Source organism: Sapajus apella, unplaced genomic scaffold, assembly GCF_009761245.1.
Source record: "Sapajus apella isolate SASKATOON/1434 unplaced genomic scaffold, GSC_monkey_1.0 scaffold226, whole genome shotgun sequence".
NCBI lineage: Eukaryota > Metazoa > Chordata > Mammalia > Primates > Cebidae > Sapajus > Sapajus apella.
Window position 1 is genome coordinate 480143 of NW_022437166.1, and position 21690 is coordinate 501832.

General features: G+C 43.4%; 1 protein-coding gene across 1 annotated transcript in view; it reads right to left on the reverse strand.

The window, feature by feature from the left end:
• LOC116544652 (zinc finger protein 726-like) overlaps positions 1 to 21690 on the reverse strand; it is a 432536-nt gene that overhangs the window by 287543 nt on the left and 123303 nt on the right. The gene's annotated exons all lie outside the window — the stretch shown is intronic.

Genomic DNA, 21690 nt, shown 5'->3' on the forward strand with positions numbered 1-21690 from the left:
CTACTGCCTGGTTTCTGCCCAAATGGAGGATTATGACCTATCAGTGGGCCCACATCTAATTGATGTGACTCTTTTTCTCAGGTTCTACCTACAGGGGCGATTGTGATATATTGCTGAGCTCAGCACCAAGGTGATTTGAGTTTCCTGCCTGGATGCCACCTTGCAGGGGATTGTAACATAGCTCTGAGCCAATCACCTAGATAATGTGATTTTCCTCTTCTTACTTGAACTATGCCCATAGAATAGATTGTGGCCTATCTCTAGGACCGGCACTTAGGTGATGTGACTCTCCTCTCTTGCCTGGCCATGCCCACAGAAGGCAGTTACTTATTATTGGGCCCAGCACACAGGTGACAGGGGTCATGGAGACATGTCTCTGGGCCCATCACCTGGATGATGACTCATTTTCTTCACAGGACCTGTCCACGTGAGAAATGTGAATTTTTTTTTTTTTTTTAAGATAGAGTCTCACTCTGTTGCCCAGGCTGGAGTGCAGTGGCACAATCTCGGCTCACTGCAACCTCCACAGCCCAGGTTCAAGTGATACTCCTTCCTCTGCCCCTCTAGTAGCTGAGGTTACAGGCACATGCCACCATGCCTCATTAATTTTTGTAGTTTTAGTAGAGATGGGGTGTTGCAGCATTGGCCAGGCTGGTCTTGAACTCCTGACCTCAGGTGATCCACCTACCTCAGTCTCCCAGAGTGCTGGGATTACAGGGGTAAGCCAACATGCCCAACTGGAATATGACATATTGCTGGGCACAGCATCTGTGTGATGCATCACACCTCTCATGCTTTATCTCTTTCTACTGGAGTGATTGTGACATGAAGATGGCCCAGCCCCTAAATTATGTAACTTTTCTTTTCCTTCTGAGCCCTACCCCCAGGGGCATTGCAACATATTTTTGGGTTCCTCACCTAGCTTGTGTGACTTTCAAGAGTGAGCCATCCACTCAGTGGGTATTGTGACACGTTTTTGCACACAGCACTGAGATGATGTGACTCTACTGCTTGGGGCCTCTCCAAGGAGGTATTGTGATGTATCACTGGGTCCAGCACCTAGGTTATTTGACTTCCCTCTACTAACTGGGCCCTGCATACGTTGTGCATTGTGACATATAGCTGAGTCTAAAACATAAGGGATGCAACTCTCCTCCATTGGCTTTGCCCATAGAAGTATAGAAAAGGTTAATAAAAGAGAATAAAATTTCTTATTCACCTAGGTGCTTTGACTCTACTTTTCTGCCTGAGCACAGCGCACAGCTGAGATTGTGACACTAATATGCACACCCAGCCAGCAGTATAGACTGTAATCATCCCACATTAACACAGCCCACTGTTGAGGTTCTGAATCTCACACCCAAAGCCAGTAAAAAGTTATACATTGACTCTCAATGCAGCTTTGGTTTACGTTTGGGTTTCTGACTTGCCAACCAACATTCAGCAAACCTGTGAGACTGTCACTCTACCAAGAGGGCGGTTCACAGGACAGATTGATGCTGTCATGCATGAATCCAATACACCATTGAGATTGTGACTCATGTACTTAACACCTAACATGACACTTCACTGGGCCTAGAACCAAGCTGATATCACTCCTCTATTATCCAGTTTCTGACTCCAGAGAAGATTGTGAAATATTGCTGGGCCTTTCACCTAGTTGATGTGACTATCTTACCTGTCTTCTTTTCTCAAAGGGTATAGTGACATATTGCTGGACCCACCACCTAGGTGATGTGATTCTTTTCTGCTATTAGGGTTCTGCCTAAAAAAAAAAAGATTGTGTTGTACTGCTGGGCCTAGCACCAAGGTGACAATACTGTTAGCTGTGTCTGCATATCAAAGTCATAATCTCACCTGTGTGCTGGCTCCTGAAATAAAACTCTGTACTGCGAGGGGACATTATATAATATGCATAAGTTTCATAATCTGTCATGACTTTCATACAGGTAGGAGACCCAGGACCCTACCAGTTTTCTTAAGGCTACTATAAAGGTCAACGTGGTTTTTATTGGCTGGGTCCAGTTCTGAGAGCCATCACTGTGCCTGTGAGCTAACATCACACCTGTGGCTGAATCTACATATCACAGTCAAAGTTCCAACTGTGGATTGTGTCCATATACAAGACTCAGGACCACACCAAAGGTCTCTGTCCATGTGTGAGTGACATTCATAACTGTTGGCTGACTGAGCATACAAGAGTCACAATCTCATCTGTACGCCGGGTGCACTTACATGTCAAAATCCCATTTGTGGAAAAGAAACAAGTTAAGGGAGACATGCATTTTAAGTGCTGGGCTAAAGGTATGTTACAGTATCTCCTGTATTCAGGTCCCAGAAAGGAGAGTTAAATTATCTGCATGCTGTTACCAGTGACATGTCACAATATCTATGGGTACAGCCCAGGCAGGAATTTTACATTACATTTGTGCTGTCCCAAAGACATGTTACAATCCCCCTCTGCTGGCATGGCTTAGAGAGAATAGAAGAGTCACAACATCTAATATTGTGGCCACAGAGTCAAATCACAATACCTCCTGTGGGCAAGGCCTAGAATACAGGTTTACATCACTTGCAATCTGGGCTTGCTAAAATGATTCAATCTTCTGTTGCCATGTCACAGGCAAAAGAGAATCATATCACCTAAGTACCTGTGGTATGTCACTCCATTTTCAAGGGACAGAATGCAGGCAAAAGAGGAGTGTTACATCACTTAGGTAACGAGTTCAGAGGCATATCACAATACCTACTCTAGGCAGGGCCCAGGCAGTACAGTCACATCACTGAGGTGCTGGGCTCAGTGATATTTCACAATGGCTTTGTTGGCAGGGCTCAGGCTAAAGATAAGAGTCAGATGACCCAAGTGCTAGGCCCAGTGATATTTCACAATACCCTCTGTGTGTAGGGCTCAAGCAAGAGAGTCACATCACCTAGGTGCTTGACCCGGGTATATGTCACAATCTCCTCTGAGGTCTGTGCCCATGCAGGAAAGTAAAATCACTCAGGTGTATGCAGAAGTATATGTCACAATCACACTTGTGGGAGAATCCAGGGGTAAGATTCACAATTCCACAAATGTTCCAGCTTCAGGTAGGAAAGTCAACACCTTCTGTGAGTTGCATTCAAGTACGTGAGTCACAATCTCAATGATGGGCTAGACTCAGGCATGTGAGTCTCAATTTCACCTGTAGACTGTGTCCTGGCATCAGAAACGAAACCTCACAGATGTAATGAATCCTGGTTCTAGAATCACCATCTACCTGTAGACAAAATCTACATATAAGGATTGTAATTCCAACTTTCAACTGTGTCCAGGTGTGGAAGGGTGACAATTTTTACTGTGGGCTGGAAGTACATATAAGAATCACAATCTCAGCTGTGTTCTGGGTCCTCTTATGTACCATCAGAGGGCTTTATATTGTTGGGGTGAGACTCACAATCCCCTGTGAGAAATTAGTGCTGTGTAAACCTGTTGTCCGATGCCCAACTATAAGAGTCAACATTACTCACATTGGCTGAATCCAGATATAAAAGTCATTGCTGTGCCTCTTCATTGGGCTCAGATATGAGTCACTATTCCACCTGTGGTTAGATACACACATGACATTAAAAATGACAATTGTGGGCCGGGCGCGGTGGCTCAAGCCTGTAATCCCAGCACTTTGGGAGGCCGAGGCGGGTGGATCACGAGGTCAAGAGATCGAGACCATCCTGGTCAACATGGTGAAACCCCGTCTCTACTAAAAATACAAAAAATTAGCTGGGCATGGTGGTGCGTGCCTGTAATCCCAGCGACTCAGGAGGCTGAGGCAGGAGAATTGCCTGAACCCAGGAGGCGGAGGTTGCGGTGAGCCGAGATCGCGCCATTGCACTCCAGCCTGGGTAACAAGAGCGAAACTCCGTCTCAAAAAAAAAAAACAAAAAAAACAAAAACAAAACAAAAAAAAATGACAACTGTGGATTGCATCTGTGAGTAAAATTCAGGACCTCACCGGTGGGTTCTATTCATGTGTGTGAATGACAATTCTTACTGTTGGCTGAGTGTGCATTTGAAAGTCACAATCTTCACTTTGTGCTGAGTTATGTAATGACACTTTCTTTATAACCCTGAGGACATTATACAATATAAGTGTGATAATCCTCTGTGACATTTATACAACTAGAGAACCCAAAACCTCACTGTTGATGTAAGCCTAGATACAAGAGTCAATATATCTTCTATTGGCTGGGTCCATTGTGCAAGTGAGTTGGGTTCAGACATTTTTCAGCATCTAACCTGTGGCTAGATCCACATATGATAGAACAATTTCAATGGTGGAATAGGTTCATGTGTAAGATTTAGGACCTTGCCAGTAGGCTCAGTGTATGTATGAGCATGGCAATTCAAACTACTGGCTAGGTGTGCATAGAAGAGTCACAATCTCACCTGTGGACTGGGCCCTATAATGACACTTTGTATTTCCCAAGAGCTTTATACAACATACAGGAGTGTCATAATCTTGTTACCTTCCTACAAGTAAAGGATCCAGACCCCAAAACCTAGTTATAAGAGTCAACATCTCTTTTTAGCTGGGTCCAGGTATGAGACTCATCACCATTCCCATGAGCTGAATCCAGAGTGAGTCACCATCTCACTTCTGGTAGGATATACACATGACATTCCCAATTCCAACAGTTGGCTGTTTTCACATATGAGATTTAGGACCTCAACAGTGGTCTTTGTTCATGTGTTACAGTGACAATGTAACTTTTGGCTGGGTTTGCCTACAAGAGTAAAAATCTCATCTGTGTGTTGGGTTGAGTTATATGTCACAATCTTACCTCTGGGAAAGGTTGAGAAATAAGAGTAACATTACCTTGATTCTTCACCTGGAGTATGTCTCAATCCCCTTTATGGGCAAGGCCCAGGCAGAAGAGATACATCAGTTGTGTTCTGGGCCCAGTGACATGTCATAATATTTCCTCTAGGCAGAGCCCAGACAGGAGGGTTATGACATTTGGGTGCCGGGCCCTGAGATATATCACAGGGGTCTAAAGAATCTTTTCTTTAGGCTTGTCTTGGGCAGCAGAGAAGAGGCACATTATATAGAAAGTTAGTTCCAAGATATGTCATAATGTCCCCTTTGGGTGGGACAGGCAGGTGAAGACAGTCACATCATCTAGATAATGGGCACAGAAATATGTCACAGTGCCCCCTGATGGAAGGGCAAATAAAAGAAAGTCACATAACCAAGGTGAGTAAACCAGAGATTTCACAATGCATGCTATAGGTAGGGATCATGGAAAAGAGGAGTGTCATACAACCCAGGGGCTACACCCAGATACACGTCACAATCACCCCACTGGGCAGGGCCTAGGCATGAGAAAAGAGTCGCATCACACAAATGCTAAGCCAAGTGATATGTTACAATTCCCACTGTAAACGGGTCCAAGAAAAAAAAAGTCACATCATCTACATGTTGAGGCCACAGATATGTATGAATATTCCCTGTAGGTATAGCCCAGGCAGAAGAGGCAAGTCAAGTCACCTGGGTGCAGAGCCAAGAGATATGTCACAATGTCTTCTATAGGCAAAGCCCAGGTGAAAAAGGAGGGTCACATGAAATAGTTAATAGGCCCAGAGATATGTCACAATGCCCCTGTAAGCAGAGTCCAGGCATGAGACTCAAACCACTTTTGTGCTGGGCCCAGCAATATGTCACAATGACTTTTGAGAGGAGGACCAAATCCAGAGAGTAATGTCACCTTATTTGGCCTAGTAATAGGCAGAAGTCACATAATCTGGGACCAGGGCCAGTAAATACATCACAGTGTCCTCTATGGGCAGAGCCAAGACAGGAGAATAGATCACATCAGCTACACACTGGGCAAAATGACATGTCATAATCTCTACTAGAGGGTAGACCCAGGCAAGAGAGTCAAATCATTCAGGGGAGAGGGGAGAGGCTTACATCAGAATCACACCTACAAGAAGGTCCAGGGATGAGACACAATCCCACACATGTCCCAGTTGTAGGTTTGGTCTAAGTACAAGTTACAATCTCTAAACTAGATCTGCACAAAAGAGACTTGATTCCTTCTGAAGAATTTCCCCTTAGTGCAGTCACAGCCTCACAGCTATAGGGAATCTTGGTCTGAGATTCACTGACCCACTTATGGACCAGATCCATGTATGAGAGTTAATTCTCCAACTTTCCACTGCTTCCAGGTGGGAGATTCAGAACCTCAACAGTGGGCTGTGTTCATGTGGAAGGATGACAGTCTTTATGATTGGCTACCTGTCTAAAGCAGTGTCACAATTTCACCTGTGTGCTGGGCCCTGTGAGGACAGTCTCTCTACCATTCAAGGTATGTACAAGACTCAACATCTGCTGAGACCTTCGTGCCGGTACGCACCCATGATTGGACCTGTGGTCCTTAGTCCATGTATAAGAGTCAACATCTTTCCTATTGGCTGAGTCTAGATGGCAGAGGCCTGACCTCTCTATGAGCTGGGTTTAGGAATGAGTCACAATCTAAACTATGGCCAGGTGTTCACATATGACAGTCAGAATTTTAACTGCAGACTGCATCTGCATAGGAGATTCAGCATTTCCCCAGAACGCTCTGTTTAGGTGTGAGGGTGACAATCCTAACAGTTGGCTGGGTATGCATATGAGAAACACAATCTCGCTTGTGTTCTGGGCCCTGTGATGACTCCTGTGTACCACTGGAGGGCTTTATATAAAATAAAAGAGTGGTAGTTCCCTACAACTTTCATACAAAGAGGAGACCCAAGATCTTACCTATTTCACTAAGCCTAGCTATTAAAGTTTTTCTTTTTTTGTTTTGTTTTGTTTTGTTTTTGAGACAGAGTCTCTCTGTCACACACGCTGGAGGGCAATGGTGCAATCTCAGCTCACTGCAACCTCCACCTTCTGGGTTCAAGTGATTCTCTGCCTTAGCTTCCTGAGTAGCTGGGATTATAGGGGCCTGCCACCACTCACAGCTAATTTTTTGTATTTTTAGTAGAAATGGGGTTTCGCCATGTTGGCCAGGGTGGTCTTGAAATCCTGACCTCATAATCCACCTGCCTTGGCCTCTCAGAGTGCTGGGATTACAGGTGTGAGCCACCACACCTGGTCAAAAGTATCTTTTATATTGACTGGTTCGAGGAAAGAGGGTCAGCATCCTACCTGTGAGCTGGGCCAAAATATATGTCATAATCATACCTATGGGTAGAGAGTGAGCAGGAGAGTCACATCAGCTGGGAGCTGGGCAAGACATACATTGCAATCTTCCCTGAGGACAAAGACCAGGTAGAAGAGTCACATTACCTGGGTGCTCAGTCAGGGATATTTTACAATCCCTTCCTGAAAGCAGGGCACAGGATGCATAGTCACATCACCTGGGTGCTGGGCCCAGTGATATGTTACAATGCTTCCTGTGGGCAATACCCAGGCAGGAAAGACACATCATCTCAATGGTGGGCCCAGCAATGTGTCTCAGTCTTTCCTGTGGGCAGATTGCCAGCAGAAGAGGAGAGTCACACAACCTAGATGATGGATTCAGGGATATGTAAAAAGGCTTTCTGTTGGCAGGGCCAAGGCAGGAGCCTTAAACCCCATTAATGTAGGGCTCAGCCATATGTCTCAATACCCCAAATATGCAAGTCCCAGTCAAATAAGACAGTCACATCACCTAAATGCTAGATCAAGGGACATGCCTCAATCCCTTTTTTTGTCAAGACCCAGGCAGAAGAAAAGAGTCACAACACCTAAGTGATGAACAAAAAGATGTCATAATACCCTGTTGACAAGGCCTGGGTAGAGGAACTGCAACACCTAGGTTTTCATTCCAGTCATATGTCACAACATAGAATGTATGCAGGGCCCAGGCAGAAGAGGAGAGTAATAACACCTAGGTTCTTGGCTCAATGATACATCACAATTCCTTCTTGGGCAGAGTCCAAGCAGTATAAGACAGTCACATCATCATCCAGGTGTTGGGTCCAGCAATATGTCACAATATCCCCTGGGAAGAGGGCCTAGGCAGAAAAGAGTCTCACCTAGGCAAGACAGCCTGAAGTATATCCCAATGCTTTCTGTGTTAGGGCTCAGGAAGAAGAAGAAAGTCACAAAACCTATGGGATAGACCAAGTCATATTTCACAATCACCCTAGTGAGCATGGTTGAGGCATGAGTGGAGAGTCACATGATATAGGTGCTGAGCTGAGTGATATATCACAATGCCCTCTGTGAGCCGGGACCAGGCAGGAGAAAGAAGTCAAATCACCGGGGTGATGGGTGCAGAGAGATGTCACAACATTCCAGGCAAGAGAATAACATTACCCTGGTGTTGGATTCAGAAACATGTCATGATGTCCCATGTGGGAACAACACAAGCAGGAGAATATTTGTCATGGCACTGTAGTACCCAAATACTTTGTGTGAATGTAAGAGGGGTAACTTTCTGTAATCTTCATATAAAGAGGAGACACGGGGCCTTACTCATTTTTCTAAGCCTAAATATGAGAGTCAGTATCTCTTCTACTGGCTGCTTCAACTCACAAGGTATGCTAGTCATTATTGCACCTGTGAGCTGAACCAAGGTATAAGTCACAATGCCACCTCTTGGGAGTGAGCCGGAGAGCCACATCACCTAGGCACCAGGCCATGGATATGTCAGTCTTTTCTGAAAGCAAGGACCAGACTGGAAAGTCACATCATTAGCATGCTTAGCCAAGAATATTTTAAAATCTTCTCCTGAAACAATGCAACAGGAACCTTACCTGGGTGCTGGGCCCAGCAATATATCATGATGTTCTCTGTGGGAAAATCCCAGGCAGGAGAGATACATTAACTGGTTGCTGAGTGCAGAAATATGTCATAATTTTCCATGTTGGCAAATTCAGGCAGAAGGAGAGTCACAAGTCTTAGGTGATGGATGCAGACATAGGTCACAGGCTCACTGTAGGCAGGGCTCAGGACTGCACATGCCCTAGGTTCTGGGCCTAGCGATGTGTCACGGTACCCAACACATGGAGCAAAGCAAAAAGAGGTTAGTTACATCATCTAGAATTAGGGTCCAGTGATATGTCACAATTTTTTTTTTTTTTTTTGGCAGTGCCCTAATGAAAGAGAAGAGTCACATCAACTTGGTTCTGGGCCCAGTAATACATCCCAATCCCTTCTTGGTCAGAGCCCAGGTGGTAGGAGAAAGTCAAATCACTTAGGTTCTGGGTTCAGAAATATGTCAACAATACCCTATGAGGAGATGTCCCAGGCAAGAGAGTCAAATCACTCAGGTACTGGACAAAGAAATGTGTTCACAATGACACCTACAGAAAAGTCCAGGGATAAAATTAACAATCAGGTGCATGTCCCAGTTCTAGGTATAAAAGTCAACATATTCTGTATGTCGGGTCTCAGTACTTGAGTTATAATCTCAACAGTGAACAGAATCTTTGCATGACAGCCACAATCTATGCACTGTATTATTTTCAAAGGGTCACAGCCTCACAAGTGTGCTGAATCTTGGTCAGTTGAGTTGGTGACTCTCCAAATATGAAAGTCAGTTTTCTAGCTTTTGACTGCCTCTGGGCATGAGATTCAGGACCTTAACACTGGCTGTGTTCATGTGGTTGGATGACAGTCTTTACTGTTGGCTGGGTGTGCATGCAAATGTCACAATCTCATTTGTGTGTCTGGCCCTGTAGGGACCCTCTCTGTCTTACTGAGAGCATTATACAGTATGCATCAGAGGTGCAGTTTATTCTGAAACCTTTGTGCTTGTGTGAACCCACAATTTTACCTGTGATTCTAAGCCCAAATATGGGAGTGAATATCTTTAAGAATGGCTGAGTTTAAGGTAAAAAAAAAAAAAAAAAGGCTGGCTTTAGATAGCAGGGTCTCCACTTGCCTATGAGCTGGGTTTAGAAATGAGTCACTATTCACAAGAACAGAAAACCAAACATCACATGTTCTCACTCATAAGTGGGTGTTGAAAAATGAGAACACATGGACACAGGGAAGGGAACATCACACACCAGGGCCTGGAAGGTTGGGGGTTAGGGGAGGAATAGCAGGGGGCGGGGGGCTTGGGGAGGGATAGCATTAGGAGAAATACCTAATGTAGATGACAGGGTGATGGATGCAGCAAACCGCCATCATGGCACTTTTATACCTATGTAACAAACCTGCATGATCTGCACATGTACTTCAGAACTTAAAGTATAGTAAATAAATTTGAAAAGGAAAGAAAAGAAAAATGAAATGAGTCACTATTCCACGTATAGCCAGGTGTTCACATATGCAGTCTCAATTTCAACTGTGAACTGCATCCATGAATTAGATTCAGGACCTCACCAGTGGGCTCTGCTTATGTGTGAGGATGGCAAGGCCAATGGTTGGCTGGGTGTGCATACAATAAGAAACATTTCTATTGTGTGCTGGGCCTTGAATTTATACTCTCTTTATCACCCAAGGGCTTTATACAATATGGGAAGAAGCAGTACTTTTTTTATGATCTTTGTACAAAGAGAAGACCTAGAATCTTACCTGTTTCTCTCAGCCTAGCTAGAACAGAGAGTATGTTTCACTGGCTAATTTGATATATGGACCCTCCAACAGGGGAGATTTTGTCTTTTTATTTTAGACTTAGGGCAATGGATAAAGTACTGAGTCTCCTATGTGAGGAAACATGACATAAGATTGTGACACTCAAGCTTATTATATAAAGCTTTTGTGTGACATTGAGAGTATAATAACAGAATCCAGTACACAGGTGAAATTATAACTCATAGGCACACCCAGGTGAAAATTAGAATTGTCACTCTCACACATAAAAAGAACCCACTGCTGAGGTCCTGAATCTCACAGGCACTCTTCACAATTAGATTTGTGACAATCAGATGTGGGTCCCAGGACAGTTGGTATGCTGACTCATTTTTGGAGCCAACTTACAATTTGATGACTGTCATACCTGTATCTGGCCAGTAAGAGAGATGTGGACATAGGGCAATGGGTACAATCATTGCTTCATTGCTTTATACCAGCATGAAGGTCTCAAAGCAGATTGCAACTGCCACTTACACCATATAAAGCCCGTGGGTAATACAGAGAGTGTCAACAAAACCAAGAACACAGGTGAAATTGTGACTCTCCTGTGCACACTCAGCCAACAGTAAACATTGTCACTCTCACACATAGAAACTGTCTACTGTTGAGGCTGTAGATCTCACACATGGAGGCAGTTGAAAGTTGGAATTGCGACTCTCATACATGGATCTGCTTAACAGGTAGAATAGCAACTCAAAGAGCAGGATTCAGAACACCTGTGAGGCTGTAACTCATAAATCCAGAAATTGTTTGCATTTGGAATTGTGACTCTCTTGCAGGGATAGAGTCCAACATTAAGGTTGTGACCCACATACTTGAACCCAACTCAAATGAGATCTCTTGACCCTCATAACTGAAGTAAAAAAAATGTGTGGAGACCGGACACAGTGGCTCACTCCTGTAATCATGGCACTTTGGGGGGCCAAGGCAGGTGGATCACCTGAGGTTGAGAGTTCAAGACCAATCTGACCAACATGGAGAAACCCCATCTCTACTAAAAATCCAAAATTAGCCAGGCATTGTGGTTCATGCCTATAATCCCAGCTACTGAGAAGGCTGAGGCAGGAGAATAGCTTGAACCCAGGAGGGGGAGGTTGTAGTGAGCCAAGATTGTGACATTGCACTCCAGCCTGGGTAACAAGAGTGAAACTCCATCTCAAAAGAAAAAAAGAGTGTGGAATTTTGAATCTCATTTCTTGGTCTTCTTGCTAGTATGATTGTAACATCTACCTTTGCCTAGCATCTGAGTGATTTGGCTATCCTGCCTGGGTAAAGCCCAAAAATAAAATTGTGATTATAAAAAATGATTTTTTTTTAAAATCACATTTTTTTTTTTTAACCTGGGCCAAGCGTTTAAGTTATTTAACTTTCCTGCATAGGCCGTGTCCTCAAGGAAAATTGTGACATATCACTGGGCCCATAACCTAGGTTATATAATCATCCTCTTCTGCCTGGGCCCTGCCAACAGACATAACTGTAGCACATAATTGGGCCAATCACCTAAGTGATGTGACTTAACGCTTTGGTGTGGGCTTTGCTGTAGTGTGGGTTGTGACATATCACTGATATGTAATCAACTGGGCCTATTGTAACCCTTTTCTCTTACCTGAGCCCTGTCCACACAGTGGCATATTGCTGGGCCCTGCATGCAGATAGTGTGTCTTTCCTGCATGAACCCTGCCCACTGAAGGCATTGAGACATACTGCTGGGCCCAGTACCCAGGTTTTGTGACTTTTCTGTCGCAGCCCTACCCATAGAGTAGATATTGACATGTTTTTTGTCTAGCATTCAGGTGATCTGATTATCTTTTCTGGTTTGTTCACACAGGCTGTTTTGACACATAGTTTCCCCAGCTCACAGGCATTACAATTACACTCATATGAGAAGCCAGACAATAGGAACGATTTTGATGCTCTTAGCTGGACTTTATGCAGTAGGTAAAGTCCTGGGTTTCCTACTTTAGGAAAGGTCACAGAGATGTATAAAATTTATACAAATTCCATAAATAGTTTTTGTGCCACAGAGAATGTAATAGGGCTCAGCACACAGGCGAGATTGTGACTCTCACAGATACAATAAGCCAGCAAGTAGGATTGTCACTTTCAAACATGAAAGGAGCACACTGGTGAGTTTCTGAACCTCATATGCAGATGCAGTCCACAGTTAAAATTCTGACTGTCATGTCTGCATCTGAAAACAGGTTGAATAGTGACTGATTTCTGGACCCAGCTCAGAGGCACAGTGATTAGTTGCAAACCTGGACCTAGACAATAGGAGATGTGTTGACTCTCATAGGTAGCCTTAAAGCAATGGGCAAGGTCCTGGGCTTTCTACTTGTATAAGGGTCACAAAAGTTTACAACACTCATGCATAGTGTATGATCCTTTCCGGTGATACAGAGAGTGTCATAAAAGATCCCAGCACAAAGTAAAAATTGCGATTCTCATAGGTGTACTCAGACAACAATGAGAATTGTCACTCCCACACATGGACAGAGACCACTGGTGAGGTCCTGAGTATCACATATGGATGCCATCCTGCAGATAAAATTGTGACTGTCATATGTGGACCTGGCCACAGATGAAATGGTGACTTCTTTCTGCACCCAACTCACAGGCACAATGAGAACTGTCATATCTAAACCTAGCCAATAAGAGAGATGTTAGCTCTCATTCCTGGCTTAGGACAATGAGTAAGATCATGAGTTCATACCAGCATGTAGACCTAAGTATGGATTGTGACTTTCAGGCATACCATAGAAAGCCCTCTGGTGGCACCAAGAGTGTGGTAACAGGGCCTAGTACACAGGGGAGAAAGTGACCCTTGTACACACACACAGTTTACAGTAAGGATTTTCACCCTCTTTTTTTTTTTTTTTTTTTTTGAGACGGAGTTTCACTCATGTTACCCAGGCTGGAGTGCAATGGCGCGATCTCGGCTCACTGCAACCTCCGCCTCCTGGGTCCAGGCAATTCTCCTGCCTCAGCCTCCTGAGTAGCTGGGATTACAGGCATGCGCCACCATGCCCAGCTCATTTTTTGTAGTTTTAGTAGAGACGGGGTTTCACCATGTTGACGAGGATGGTCTCGATCTCTTGACCTCGTGATCCACCCGCCTCGGCCTCCCAAAGTGCTGGGATTACAGGCTTGAGCTACCGCGCCCGGCGGATTTTCACCCTCTTAAATAGCCACAGCCCATTGTTGAGGTTCTGAATCTCACACTCGGAGGCAGCTAAAAGTTGGAATTGTGAGTATCATACATGGCTCAGGTCCACAGATGAGATAATGACTGTCGGACCGAGATTTATTACACCTCTGAGGCTGTGACTCTACTACCAGGACACATTCTGAAGGTTGAATTGAGACTCTTGGGCACAAATCTAGTCCAATATTGATATTCTGATTTGCATACAGGAGGTGTTGACTGTCATCCCTAGAACTGGACATGTTTGGGATTGTTTATCTCATCCCTGGACTTTTCTTGAGGTGTGATTGTCACATATGCTTTTTCCTGTATCATGAGTGATTTTAGTTTTCTTCTTGAACCCATTCCACAGATGAAATTGTGGCATCTGCAAAGGTTAAGCACCAAGCTAATGTGACTCTCCTCATCTTCCTCAACCTGTCATTAAGAAGTGATTTTTACATATTTCTGAATTCAACACCTGGGTGATGTGCCTCTCCTCTTGGGCCAAGGCTTTCAGCACAGAGAAGATGGTGACATATCACTGGGCCCAGCACCTAGGTGATGTGCTTGTTCTGCCTTAATTCTCCCCACATAAAACATTGTGACTTATTTTGTGGTCAATCACCTAGGTGAAGTGACTCTTCTCACCTGCCTGGGTCCCAGCTTCAGAAGAACATATGACATACTGCTGGATCCAGCACCTCGGTGATTTGAGTCTTCTCTGCTGCCTGATCTTTGCCAACAGTGGGGATTGTGAACTATTCCTTAATCCAGCACCTAAATTTTGTGATTCACTTCTTTTGTTAAGTCCTGCGAACAGTAGGAATTGCAACATATTGTGGGAACCAGCAACTAGGTGATGTGACTCTCCTCTCTTGCCTGGGCCTTGACCACGTTGGGCATTGTTACATATTGCTGGGCTCATCACTTAAGTAATGTAATTGTTCTTTTCTGCTTGGACCTGTCCACGTAAAGATTGTGGCATATCACTAGGTGCAGAATCCAGTTGATATGACTCTTCTTCTTAGATCCTGCTTATAGCAAGGATTGAAATATTCCTGTCCTAGCATCCAAGTAAAGTAACTCTTCTACCAGGTCCTAGCCTACAGGTGAGATTGTGACAGCCACCTGGGCTCAACTCACTGGTGCAATAATGACAATCATACCTGAACCCAGCAAATAGGAGCGATATTGGTTCTCTTTGCTAGACTTAGGTCTGGGTGTTTCTTGTACGAAAGTCAGAGAAAATTACAATACCCATGCATATTGTATAAGCTTTCAGTTGCTACAGAGAGTGTCATAACAGGGCTCAGCACAGAGGTGAGACTGTGACTGTCATATGCACACCCAGCCAACACACATGTTAAGGTCCCAAATCCCACATATAAATGCAGTTTGCAGTTAGAATTGTGACCTGCATGTGGATCTAGCTACAGGTAAAATGGTGACTCACTTCTGAATCCAGCTGACAGACACAGTGATGAGTCTCATTCTTGAATGTAGCAAATTAGGGAGAGGTTGACTCTCACAACTGGGCTTAGGGGAGCAGTTAAAATCATGAGTTACACCAGCATTCTGAATCTGACACCCAGAGGCAGTTGAAAGTTAAAATTGTGACTCTCATACATGGATTCCATCCACAGGTTGGGTGGTGACTCTTGGACCAGAATTAAGCACTCCCATGAGTCTGTTACTTTCATACCAGGACACAGCCCCTAGGTGGGGTTGGCACTGTCATGCACAGATCCAATCTACTATTGAGATGATGAGTCCTGTACTTGCCTGTAACTCACAGGAGGTATTGACTCTCACACCTAAAGCTGGGACACGTGCAGAATTGTAAATCTTACCACTGGACCTTCTTGCATGTGTGATTTTTACATATACATTTGTCTAGCACTTGAGGAATTCCACTTGCCTGTGTAGGCCAAGCCTACACAGTGACATTAGTTAAATCAAGCATCTAGGTGATACAACTCTCCTTCTTAGGTACTGCCCTCAAGGGAAATTTTGAAATATTTCTGGGCCCAGCACCTGAGTGATATGATTATTTTCTCCTGCATGGTGCCTACACACTGGGAGCATTGTGACGTATCACTGGGCCCAACATCTAGGTGATATAACTCTCCTCTCATGTCTGGGCCTTGCCCATTTTAGGGACTGTGACATAGCACTAGGCCTAGCACCCAGGTGAAGTAAATATCCTTTTCTGTTTGGGTTCTGCATACAGGGGGCATGGCAACATAATGCAGCGCTCAACATTAAGGTGACTCAGATCACCTGAACGGTGATAACTCTCATACCTGGATCCAGCCAATAAGAGAGATGTTTGATCCCAGACCTGATTCTAGGGTAATAAGATTGTAAATCCATACATGCATGGAGGTCTCAGGGCAGATTGTGGCTCTTAGGTGTATATTTTACAATGTGTACAATGTTGTACAATGTGTCATAATAGGGCCCAGAACACTGATGAGATTGTGACTCTTGTATGCACACCCCACTGACTGAGAATTGTCACCCTCCCAGTTGAATATAGCACACTGTTGAAGTCCTAAATCTCATACCTGGAGGCAGTCAAAATTTGGAATTTTGTATCAGAAAAAAATTCAGTCCACAAGTGAGATAGTGACTCTCCAACCTGGATTCAGCACACCTGTGGTGACTTCTGTGCGTCCCTACTGGGATACAGTCTGCTGGTGAGATTGAGGTCTCATGCACACACTCAGTTCACTGTTGAGTTTGTGACTCATGTACTAGGACCCAACACACAGACGTTGAATCTCATACGTAGAGCTGGGACATATACAGGATTGCCCGTCTCATCTCTGCACCTTCCCACAAATGTGATTATGACATATCCAGCCGCTTAGTAATTTAATTTTCCTGCCTGGCCCAGCCCAAAATTGGAATTGTAGCATATACCTGGGCCAGGCACCTAAATACTGTGACTTTCTTCTTTTGCCTGGGATCTGCAAACAGAAAATATTGTGACATATTGCTAATCCCAGCATTTAGGTTATATGATTCTTCCTCTAGGGTCCTTTCTACAAAGACATTGTGACATATCTCTGGGAACATTAACTAGATTAAGGGACTCCCTTCTCATCCCTGGGTCATTCCCTCAGGGGGAATTATGACATATCACTGAACCGAGAACTTAGGTGATTTGATTCTCCTCTACTGCCTGGACCTCATCCACAGTATGAATGGTAACATATTGCCGAGCCCAGCAACTAGATGATGTTACTTTCCTCTCCTGGAAATCTGCTCAGTGCAGTAGAGTTACATGTTGCTAGGCCCAGCACCTAGGTAATGTGACTCTCCCCTCCTCTTTGGGCCCTCCCCACAGTGGGAAATATGTCATGTGACTGGGCTCATCACCTAGGTGATGTAATGCTTCTCCTCTTTCTTGACCCACCCACAGTGGGTATTGTGACATATTACTGTGTTCAACAGCTAAATAATGTGACCTTTTTCTCCTGATTGAGCCCTGCTCATAGGGGTCATTGTGACATGCAGCTTGGCCTTGAACCCAGATGATTTTAACTCTCCTACCCAGGCTCTGCCTATGGAGAACAGTGTGACATGTCTGCATCCATCACCCAGGTGATGTGTTCTGGCTGGCAGAAGAGAATGTAACATATCACTGGACCCAGCATTAACATATCACTGGACCCAGCATCTAGGTGATGTATCTCTATTTTTTTTTCCTGGGCCTTGCTTTTAGGGTAAATTGTGACATGTATTTGGATAATGTAACTCTCCTTTTTTATGCCTGGGCAATGCCCAAAGGAAGACTGTGACTTGTTGCTCAGCCCAGGACCCAGGGGATGTTACTCTCCTGCTTGGCCTTGCCTGCCCACAAAAGGCATCGTGACATATCTTTGTGTTCATTACCTAAGTAATGGTAGTAATGGTACTCTTTTTACCTGCCAGAACCCTATTCTTAGGGAAAATCATGACATATCACTGTAGTGAACATGTAGGTGAGGTGACTCTTCTCCCTCTGCCCTGCCCATAGAAAAAATTGTGACATATCACTGAACCCAGAACCTAGATGATATGACTTTTTTCTGTGCCTTATATACTATATATATATATATATATATGTGTGTGTGTGTGTGTGTATATATATATATAATGTGTGTGTGTGTGTGTGTATATATATATAAAATATCACTGGGCCTCAGACCTAGGTGACATGACTCTCCTTTACTACCTGGGCCTTGCCCCAAAAGGGCATTGTGACATATCTCTGGCCCCATCACCTGGGTGAAGTGGCTATCCTCTTCTGAATAGGTGCTGCCCACAGCTGTGATTGTTACAAAACCCAGCACTTAAGTGGTTTGACTCTACTGCATGGACCCTGCCCACAGAGGGCAATGTGATATATGTATGGGCTCATCAACTAAAAATGTGACTTAGTCTGTTCTCATACTGCTAATAAAGTCATACTAAGACTGGGTAATTTATAAAACAAATAGGATTAATTGACTCACAATTCCACATGGCTGAGGAGACCTCACAATCATGGTAAAAGATGAAGGAAGAGCAATAGGCATCTTACATAGCGGCAGGCATAAAGGCCTGTGCAGGGGAGCTCTCCTTTATAAAACCATTAGATCTCATGAGGTTTATTTACTACCTCAAGAACAGTGTAGGTGAACCAACTCAGTAATTCAATTATATTTACCTGACCTTGCTCTTGACATGTGGGGATTATTAAAATTCAAGGTGAGATTTGGGTGGGGACATGGACAAACCATATCACTTTTATCTCCTGCCAGGGGCCTGTACATAGGGGAGATTTTGACACATCACGGAACCCAGCAACTTAGTGATGTGACTCTCCTGGGACCTGCCCTAAAAGAGAATGGTGACATGGGTGATGTGACCCTCCTCTCCGGCCTGGACTCTATCCTAAAAGAGAATGGTAAGATATCACTGAGACCAGCACTTAGGTAATGTGATTTTCAACGTCTACCACGGTACTATCTACAAGGGGCAACGTGACATTGTGTGGGGACAATCTCCTAGGTTATGTGACTGTTCTGCATTGGCCTGGCTTAAAGGGGGAATTGTGACATATCTCTGGGCCTACCACCTAAGTGATGTGACCTTCCTCACCTGCTTGTGCTCTGCCCAGGAAGATTTCCATGTATCTCCGGGCCCAGCACCTAGGTAATGGGACTCTTCTGCCTAAGCACTGCTTACACCAGCCATTGTGACATATTCCTAGGCCTAAGACACAATGATGTGACTTTTCACTTCTGCTTGGGTCCTACACAAAAGAAGCATTGTGACATATCATGGGGCTCATCACCTAGATGATGTAATTCTTTTGCTTAGGCTTTGCCCACAGAATAAATAGTGACATATTGCTAGGCATAGCACCTAGGTGATGTGGTATTTCTGCTTTGGCCTGTAGCACAGAGGGCACTGTGACATATTGCTGAAGTTAGTGCTCAGGAGACATCACCCTGGGCCAGATCTCAGTCAACAGGTGGATTGTGACATATTCCTTGCCTGACACGTAGGTGATAGGATTCTTTCTTCCTGCATGGGCCCTGATGTCAATGAGGATTTCGCCATATTGCTGGGCCCTACATCTAAATGATGTGACTCTGCTGCCTGAGTTCTGCCAAAAAAGGCATTGTGACCTATCCAATAGGCTAGAACCTACATGATGTGACTTTCCTCTCCTTCCTGAGCCCTGTAAATATAGTTAATTGTGAAATACTGCTTTGCACAGGACCCAGGTAATGTGGCCCTGCCACAGAGGAATTGTGATATATTGCCGAGCTCGGCACTGAAGTAATGTGACTTTCTTGCCAGGACCCTGAATGCAGGGGGTTACTGAAATATTCCTAGACCAACATTCAAGCAATGTAACTCTCCTGTCTGGTCTCTTCCCACAGATGGGATTGTGACATACCTAGGCCTAGCTCACAGGCATAATCAGACCCAACTGATAGAAAAGACTTTTACTCTAATGGCTAAAATAAGGGGAATGGGTAAGGTCTTCTGTTTCCTACTTGTAATGTCACAGAAGGTGATGATACTCATGCATATCCTCTAACACCTTTGGGTGACACAGAGAGTGTCCTAACAGGACCCAGCACATGGGTGAGATTGTGCATCCCATAGGCACACCCAGCTAACAATTAGAACTGTCACTCTTACACATGGACATGGTCCAGTTGAGTTGTGAATATCACGTGTAAATTCAGCAATGTGATGATGGCTCATTTCTGGACCAAGCTCACAGGTGCAATAATGACTCTCATACTTGAATTTAGCCAATAGAGAGGTGTTGATTTTTGTAGCTGGGCTTATGGCATTGGGTAAGATCCTGAGTCTTCTGCTTGCAGAAAGTTCTGAGATTACCACCCTTATGCATATAACATAAAGCCCTTAGGTTTCACAGTTTTATAACGGGACCCCATACAAAGTTGACATTGTGACTCTTCTGTGCACACTCAGCTGACAGGATTATCACCCTCACACATGGACAGAGCCCACTGCTGAGGGTATGAGTCTCACTTGTGGATACAGCTCACAGGTTGTATTGTGACTATAATATGTGGATCTTACCACAGGTGTGATGTCTTATTTCTGGATCCAGCTCATAGGCACAGTGATGCCTCTCATACCTGGACCCAGCAAAGAAGAAATATTGAATCTTGTAATAGGATGTTGTGAGTATGTGTGTTTCTTGAGCTTTGAGAAATTGACTGTAAATATTACAGCTTAATAAATGTTATATACATAAATGGCATATAAATTAAAATGTAAATTATACATATTTAGAAGGTAGTTATTTTCAATTGCTTAAAGCTCACCTGATCAGTCAAGGCCTATCTTTTTCAAGATCATGCTGAAATTGCACCTGCTTGGTTACAGTATCTTCTGGGGTGAAATGACCCTTACTGAGAATGGTCAAAATAAGAAAAAAAAATTTTGGCACACAAATCTTATATGTAAAGAAGACAGAGCTGTAGGAAAAAAATGCTCAGAGAAGGATAAATATATCAATTTTACTACAGTTATTTTTAAGAAAATAAATGCTTCAGAGTCAAATAAAATTTATTTAATTAAAAATTGCAAATGCAAGGGTGAATGAAATTAAAGGCCTCTGACTTTACAAAGTTTACATTGTAGAGTTTGGAAAATAAAGACAATTAGGTAATAAATAATCCCTCATATAGTGCTGGTCGTATAAGTTGGTACTACATTCTGGAAGAGGGCTTGCCTGTGCCTACAAAAGCTGAAGATAGAAATATATTTTAATTATATTTATGGTAAAATATCTACATAATCACACAAATTTATCTTTAAGAATGCATAAGATGATCTATAGAAGCACTGAAAAATCTGGAAAATTACCAAAATGTTCAGGAACAGCTGAATAAATTGTAGTTTATTTATATGATTTATATGATGTCACATATGATGAATAAATATCCAAACCACAGGCAGCAACAGAGATCAGCCTCACAAACAATGGTGAACAAAAGCAGCTGGCCAAAAATGAGACCTTATTGTATTTATTTATTTAGAGTTCAAAAACAGGCAAATATTATTTATCATATAAAAAGCCAGGATATAAGTTTCTCTTGGTGGAACAGTGATTAAAAAGGAGAATAAGAAGGGAGAGTATTCAGATTATTCACACTCTGGGTTCATGGTATATACATTTTGTAAAAATTCATCAAACTGTTCTTTTATAATTTATGTGCTTTTTAGGTATGTAAAATTAAAAACAAAATTTGTTATTTTTCTATTTTAAATTTTTTCCTCAGTTTTTGTCACATACTTTTCTAGAAAAACAAAGGTAATTTTATCTAAATTTTCAAATTTAGTAACATAAAATTTTTATTTTATTTTTATTTTTTATTTTTT